We start from the raw sequence: 6,000 nt of genomic DNA, 5'->3' as shown, positions 1-6,000 counted from the left end.
AGAACACCCTGGGTTCATGTCTCCTTGCTTCTGCCCCAGGCTGGCTGCCTGTCCCTGCAGGAGAACTACTCCAGGCTTCAGGACAGTTGCCAGAGGACAGCTAATGTCTGCTGGAGCCCTGGGAACGTATGTGACTGGCCTATTTGCAGGTGCAGAGGAGACAGGAGCTCAGACTGTTTAAAAACAGTTTCTTTTCTTTCAGCAAGTCATGTATGCACTGCTCATCCTACGACGAGAGAGAGAAGGGTAGTGCATTTCAATCAACAGTGGGGCATCGGCGAATCTGCCAGGAGGCTCACTAATGCAGAAGAGACCAGTGGACAAGAGAGAGAGAGAGAGAGAGAGAGAAGAGAGAGAGAGAGAGAGAGAGAGAGAGAGAGAGAGAGAGAGAACTAGTCAGGGCTCTTTTGGTTGCCAGGTGGCAGAAAACCCAACCCAAACTGGCTTAAGCCAAATGGGTTTATGGGCTAATAGAACAAAATCTCCAGCGCAGCCTGGATCAAAGGCTGAGTCCCATCCCAGCTCCTCACCTCTGGTCTCCTCCATGATGGCTTCACTTTCCTATCATGGAAAGATGGCGGCCACAGCTCCAAACCTCTTACCCTCTGGGGAGAAGGGAAAAGGTAGTCCAACAAGTCAGACGACTGGTTGAGTCTCACTGGCTCTAGCTGGCCTGACTTGGCTCAACACTGACACAGGGAAACATGTGTTGGTTGGCTGGGCACATGCCACCCTTGGGGTGGGGTCAATACCCACCCAGGCATGGCCTTAGAACGGTGGAGGGGGAGCCCTCCAAGCAATATTGGGATTGCATCAAGAGAAGCAAGATGCGGGGGGGTCTTGGATATCAGAAAGAATGAGAAAAACAGAGAGAGAGAGAGAGAGAGAGAGAGAGAGAGAGAGAAAGGAAGGAAAGGAGAAGAAAGGAAAAGAATGCAAAAGTCTAATGACATCAACAACTCAGACAACAACAGATGTTGGCGAGGATGCGGAGAAAGAGGATCTCTTTTGCGTTGCTGGTGGGAATGCAAGCTGGTGCAGCCACTCTGGAAAACAGTATGGAGGTTCCTCAAAAAATTAAAAATAGAACTACCCTACGACCCAGCAATTGCACTACTAGGCATTTATCCAAGGGATACAGGTGTGCTGTTTCAAAGGGGTACAGACACCCCAATGTTTATAGCAGCGCTATCAACAATAGCCAAAGTATGGAAAGAGCCCAAATGCCCATCGAGGGATGAATGGCTAAAGAAGATGTGGTATATTTATACAATGGAGTATTACTCAGCAATCAAAAAGGATGAAATCTTGCCATTTGCAACTACGTGGATGGAACTGGAGGGTATTATGCTAAGTGAAATTAGTCAGAGAAAGACAAAAATCACATGACTTCGCTCATATGAGGACTTTAAGAGACAAAACAGGTGAACATAGGGAAGGGAAGCAAAAATAATATAAAAACAGGGAGGGGGACAAAGCATAAGAGACTCATAAATATGGAGAACAAACTGAGGGTTGCTGGAGGGGTCGTGGGAGGAGGGATGGGCTAAATGGGGAAAGGGCATTGAGGAATCTACTCCTGAAATCACTGTTGCACTACATGCTAATTTGGATGTAAATTTTAAAAAATAAAAAAGAATGCAAAAGTCTCCTTGGGGTGAACAAATTCATGAACAGATCCACAATTTTGTGGCCACAGAGATATGCCAAATAGCTTCCAGACAAATTATCCTCCAGAAATTCATTTTTAAATCGGTTTTGAGCTCAGCACATTTCTACCCATGTGGGGAGAAGGGAGGGGGAGTTTTTTATTGTAAACTTCCCAAACTAGCCTAACATTTTTAAATGTAACCCATAATAGAGTGGAAATGCTGGGATATTTGTAATGAAAAAGGGAGAGCAAAACTTCCAACAGTGGATGACAAATAAAAAGGATTTTGGATCTGAAACCTTGCCTTTATTTGCTATGAGTGCTGCTGCCTGGGAAAAAGCACACTAATGAATGAGAATGAGCTTCCAGATGGAGACCCCAGTGAGGCTCTGAAGGGGCTCCCAGCGCTCTCTGCCATGTTGAATTTCCCTCCACATGTTATGGTTTTCCTTTCTCTTGACATAGGTACATCAAGGAGAACATTTGGCTTACATCTTCTTTTTACAGATGTGTGCGGAGGTGAGTCTTGTAACTCTAGTACGATTTGGGTCATTTGGGGCCCACGGGTGGAATCCAAGGGAGGAGACGGGGCCATAATCCAGGAGGTGGTTCCATAGGACCGGGTTGGTGCATCAGGCCGGGTTGGAGGACACCTGTTCACAGTGAAGGCGAGAAGGTGGGCCTATGAAGGAATTATCTGAGCCTGTGCGAGGGAACAGGCGGGAGAGGGGGCCAGTCTCAGCCCCAGGTGCATTCAAACCCCCGTGTCTCCAGCACTCAGCCTTTCCCTTCTCTGACCATCTAGAAGTATGGCGACAGCACCCCAGCTGAGCCTAGGCCAAAGCTGCCCCCCCCCCCCCACATTGGCCAGGGAAGGTGATTCTCTGTGCCGTTTCTGTTTCCCAAGAGCTACCGATTACACACGTCCCTCCCTCTCCTTTTCCCTGTGCTCTCCCCCCAGTGCAACCACGCCACAGAATTTCTCTGCCTAAAACACAAATCTGATTCCATCATTTGCAACCCCCCCCCCCCCCGCCAAGACCTTTCAGGTTTGCCTAGGGCCCACAGCAGCATCTCTTATAACCTTCCTTATGTTCCTTAGAACCCTCATTCTTGGGTCAGGCAAGTTTAAGAAACCCTTTATACCTCATGCATTCTTACAGAATCCCAACACAAAATGACAAGTTAAGCGCTCCAAGCAGTCTTCTGGTAAAGGACCTGTTTTGATTATTTCTTACTCCGTCAATCCCTCGCCTCATTTGAGACCAAAGCCATTCTTATGCATTGTCATTTTTTTTTTAACGTTTTATTTATTTTTGAGACAGAGAGAGACAGAGCATGAACGGGGGAGGGGCAGAGAGAGAGGGAGACACAGAATCGGAAGCAGGCTCCAGGCTCCGAGCCATCAGCCCAGAGCCCGACGCGGGGCTCGAACTCACGGACCGCGAGATCGTGACCTGAGCCGAAGTCGGACGCTTGACCGACTGAGCCACCCAGGTGCCCCTCATGCATTGTCATTTAACAAACACACTTTGGGAATCGCTGGCTTAAAAGATAAAGCCCAGATAGCCTAACACAGCATCCAAGACCTTTCCGTTCTGGCCACAACCCCTTCTCCCAGCTTCGCCACCCAGAGTGCTTCCACAGATGCACCCTGGTCACCCCCATACAGACCACACACACACAAACGCTTTGTGCTTTCAATTTTTCTATATTTTTATACGTGTTCTTCCTCCTTCCTTCCCCTTTCCCAAGTAAAACAGCCTTTCCCAGAAACTCCATTCAGATGATTATTCTGTTAATATGAACGACCAGCATTTACTGAGCATTTACTATGTGCCGGGCCCTCTCTATGCAGTTTTCTGCACTCAGGCCCTCAAGCGTCAGAGCTCGAGCAAGATTCTGACCGTGGATACGTTGCCTTCTGTGTTTCGATAAGCCCTTCAGCTGGCCCCCACAGTCCCTCGTACCAATGAACCCCTCTCTCCTCATGGTCATCCTAGATGGCCTCTGCCTGGCTTGGATCTCCAACCGAGTCCCCCCTCATCACCTCCTTCCCTCCGAGAAGAGCTTTGCAGCATCTAGTTGACAAGGATGATTGACCCCAGGTTCATTCAGACATTTATTCATTCATTCTAAATATTGACTGAGCACTGGGGGCTTTAAGAAAGACATGGTCCCCCCCCTGCCACACACACACAAAAAGACACGGCCCCCACCCTCAGGCCAGAAGAGACAGACAGCAAACACAGTGTTACGAACAATTCAATAATTGCTAGGGCACAAAGTATTGCCAGGAAGTGGGGGGAGGGTTTGGACCTATGGGAGGAACTTACCAGGGCCCTAATCTGGCCTGGAGGTCCGGGGAGGGCTTCCTGGAGGAGACAAAGGCCCACAGGAGATGCGACAGGACCGTGAAGGGCAGAGGTGGGAGGGTCGAGGCGTATTTAGGGGCTGCAACAGGCAAAGGTTACCAAAATGGCTTTGGAGGGGGCTGGCGAGTAACAGGCAGGGCCCCTGGGACTCTCCTTGAAAACCCCAGCACAGTGATGGAGTCAGCAGGCTTGGGTATGAATCCCGACTGGGTCAGTTAGCAACCAGGGGGTGGGTGGGTTGGATAAGTCTCTTAACCTCTCTGTTTCTGCTTCCCTAGCTGCAAAAGGGGGCATCTTCTCGAACACCTAGCTAAATTTAACAAGCACTTGCGACCTGCTGGGCACGCTCTAGGCACTTGACGTGATGTAACTAATTTGATCCTCACGATAACCCAGTGAGATAAAGTATTATCCCCACTTAGCAGGTGATAAAACTGAGTCACTAAATGAATTCGTTGACGGTGGCCCAGCCAGCTGGGAGTAATGGTATCTGCCTAACAGGGTTGCAAGAGCTGAAGGAGATAAAGCACAGTGCCTGGCACACAGTAGTTGCTTAATAAATGTCGCTTTTTACCTTGAGTTATCCTGAGAGCAATAGACATCCATTAAAAGGATTTAAGACAGTAAGACTTTAAAGACTGGTCAGAGGGCTCCGGGGTGGACACAGAGAGAGGATCAGAAGGCTATTACAGGGCAGCTGGCCCAGGCCCGTGGGAGCCCGGGGGGGCCCAGTCGGTTAAGCATCCAACTTTGGCTCAGGTCATGATCTCACCGTTCCTGACTTCGAGCCCCACATTGGTGCTCTGAGCTGAAAGGGCGGAGTCTGCTTGGGATTCTCTCTCTTCCTCTCTCTCTCTGCCCCTCCCCCACACACGCAAGCGCACTGTATCTCAAGAACCAAAACAAAACACTCAAAATCCCTTTGCCTTCTTCAGCCTGTCCGCGTTGTCCCCTGTTTCCTCCTAGCTCTGGGAAGCCCCAAAGCCAAGCTTTCCCCATTGTCAGGTGGTCAGCCCTCGGCAAAGAATTCTATTTTGTCTGAGCCTGGCCATCCCACCAGATCTGCTCCCCACACGGGGCCCTGTCGCAGAAAAGGCAGGGAGGCCGTGCGGAGGCAGGACAGGGCCGCCCGCTGCACAGGAGGCCAACTCTGGCAAAATCTCCAGCTAGGAGGATTTGGGCAGGGGGCCCCCTTCTGGCACTGCCCCCTTTCCTCCCTCTGCTGCAGGCTCCCCCAACGTGCCCACGTCCCAAGATGGAGCTGGCCCTGGGGCCCAGAAGGCAAGCTGGAATCGGAACCCGCCGGGCTAGCCTTTAGTTGAAACAGCTGTGAGTGTGAACATTTTCTTCGAGTTTTGTTTTCTGGTGTTTTCTCTTGAGCGACCTGGCTCATGGTATCTTTTCATCATTTATCTATTGGGATTTTACAGTTAAAAAAAATTGGGGCGCCTGGGGGGCTCCGTAGTGGAGCCGCCGACTTTGGCTCAGGTCATGATCCCACGCTTGTGAGTTCGAGCCCCGCGTCGGGCTCTGTGCGGACAGCTCAGGGCCCCGAGCCTGCTTCGGATTCTGTGTCTCCCTCTCTCTCTCGGCCTCTCCCCCGCTCATTCTGTCTCTCTCTCTCTCTCTCTCTCTCTCTCAAAAATAAATATTTAAAAAAGATTTTTTTAATTAAAAAATCATTTATACAAGCTCTTTATATAATTTTTAGAGATGGCTTTTAAAATATTTAAAAATATTTCACAGTCTACCTTTTTGTTTTTGTCCTCACTTTATCTTTTAAAATTACACAAGCAGGGGTGCCTGGATGGCTCAGTCGATTAGGCATCAACCTGACTCTCGATTTCGACTCAGGTCATGATCTCACGGTTGGTGAGTTCAAACCCTGAGTCAGGCTCTGTGCTGTCAGAGCTCGGGATTCTCTCTCTCTCCTCTCTCTCTCTCTGACTCTCTGCTGCTCACGCTCTCACTCAT

This window comes from Panthera onca, chromosome B3 (assembly GCF_046562875.1).
Source record: "Panthera onca isolate mPanOnc1 chromosome B3, mPanOnc1 haplotype 2, whole genome shotgun sequence".
Classification (NCBI taxonomy): domain Eukaryota; kingdom Metazoa; phylum Chordata; class Mammalia; order Carnivora; family Felidae; genus Panthera; species Panthera onca.
Note: the sequence above shows the minus strand (reverse complement) of the source record.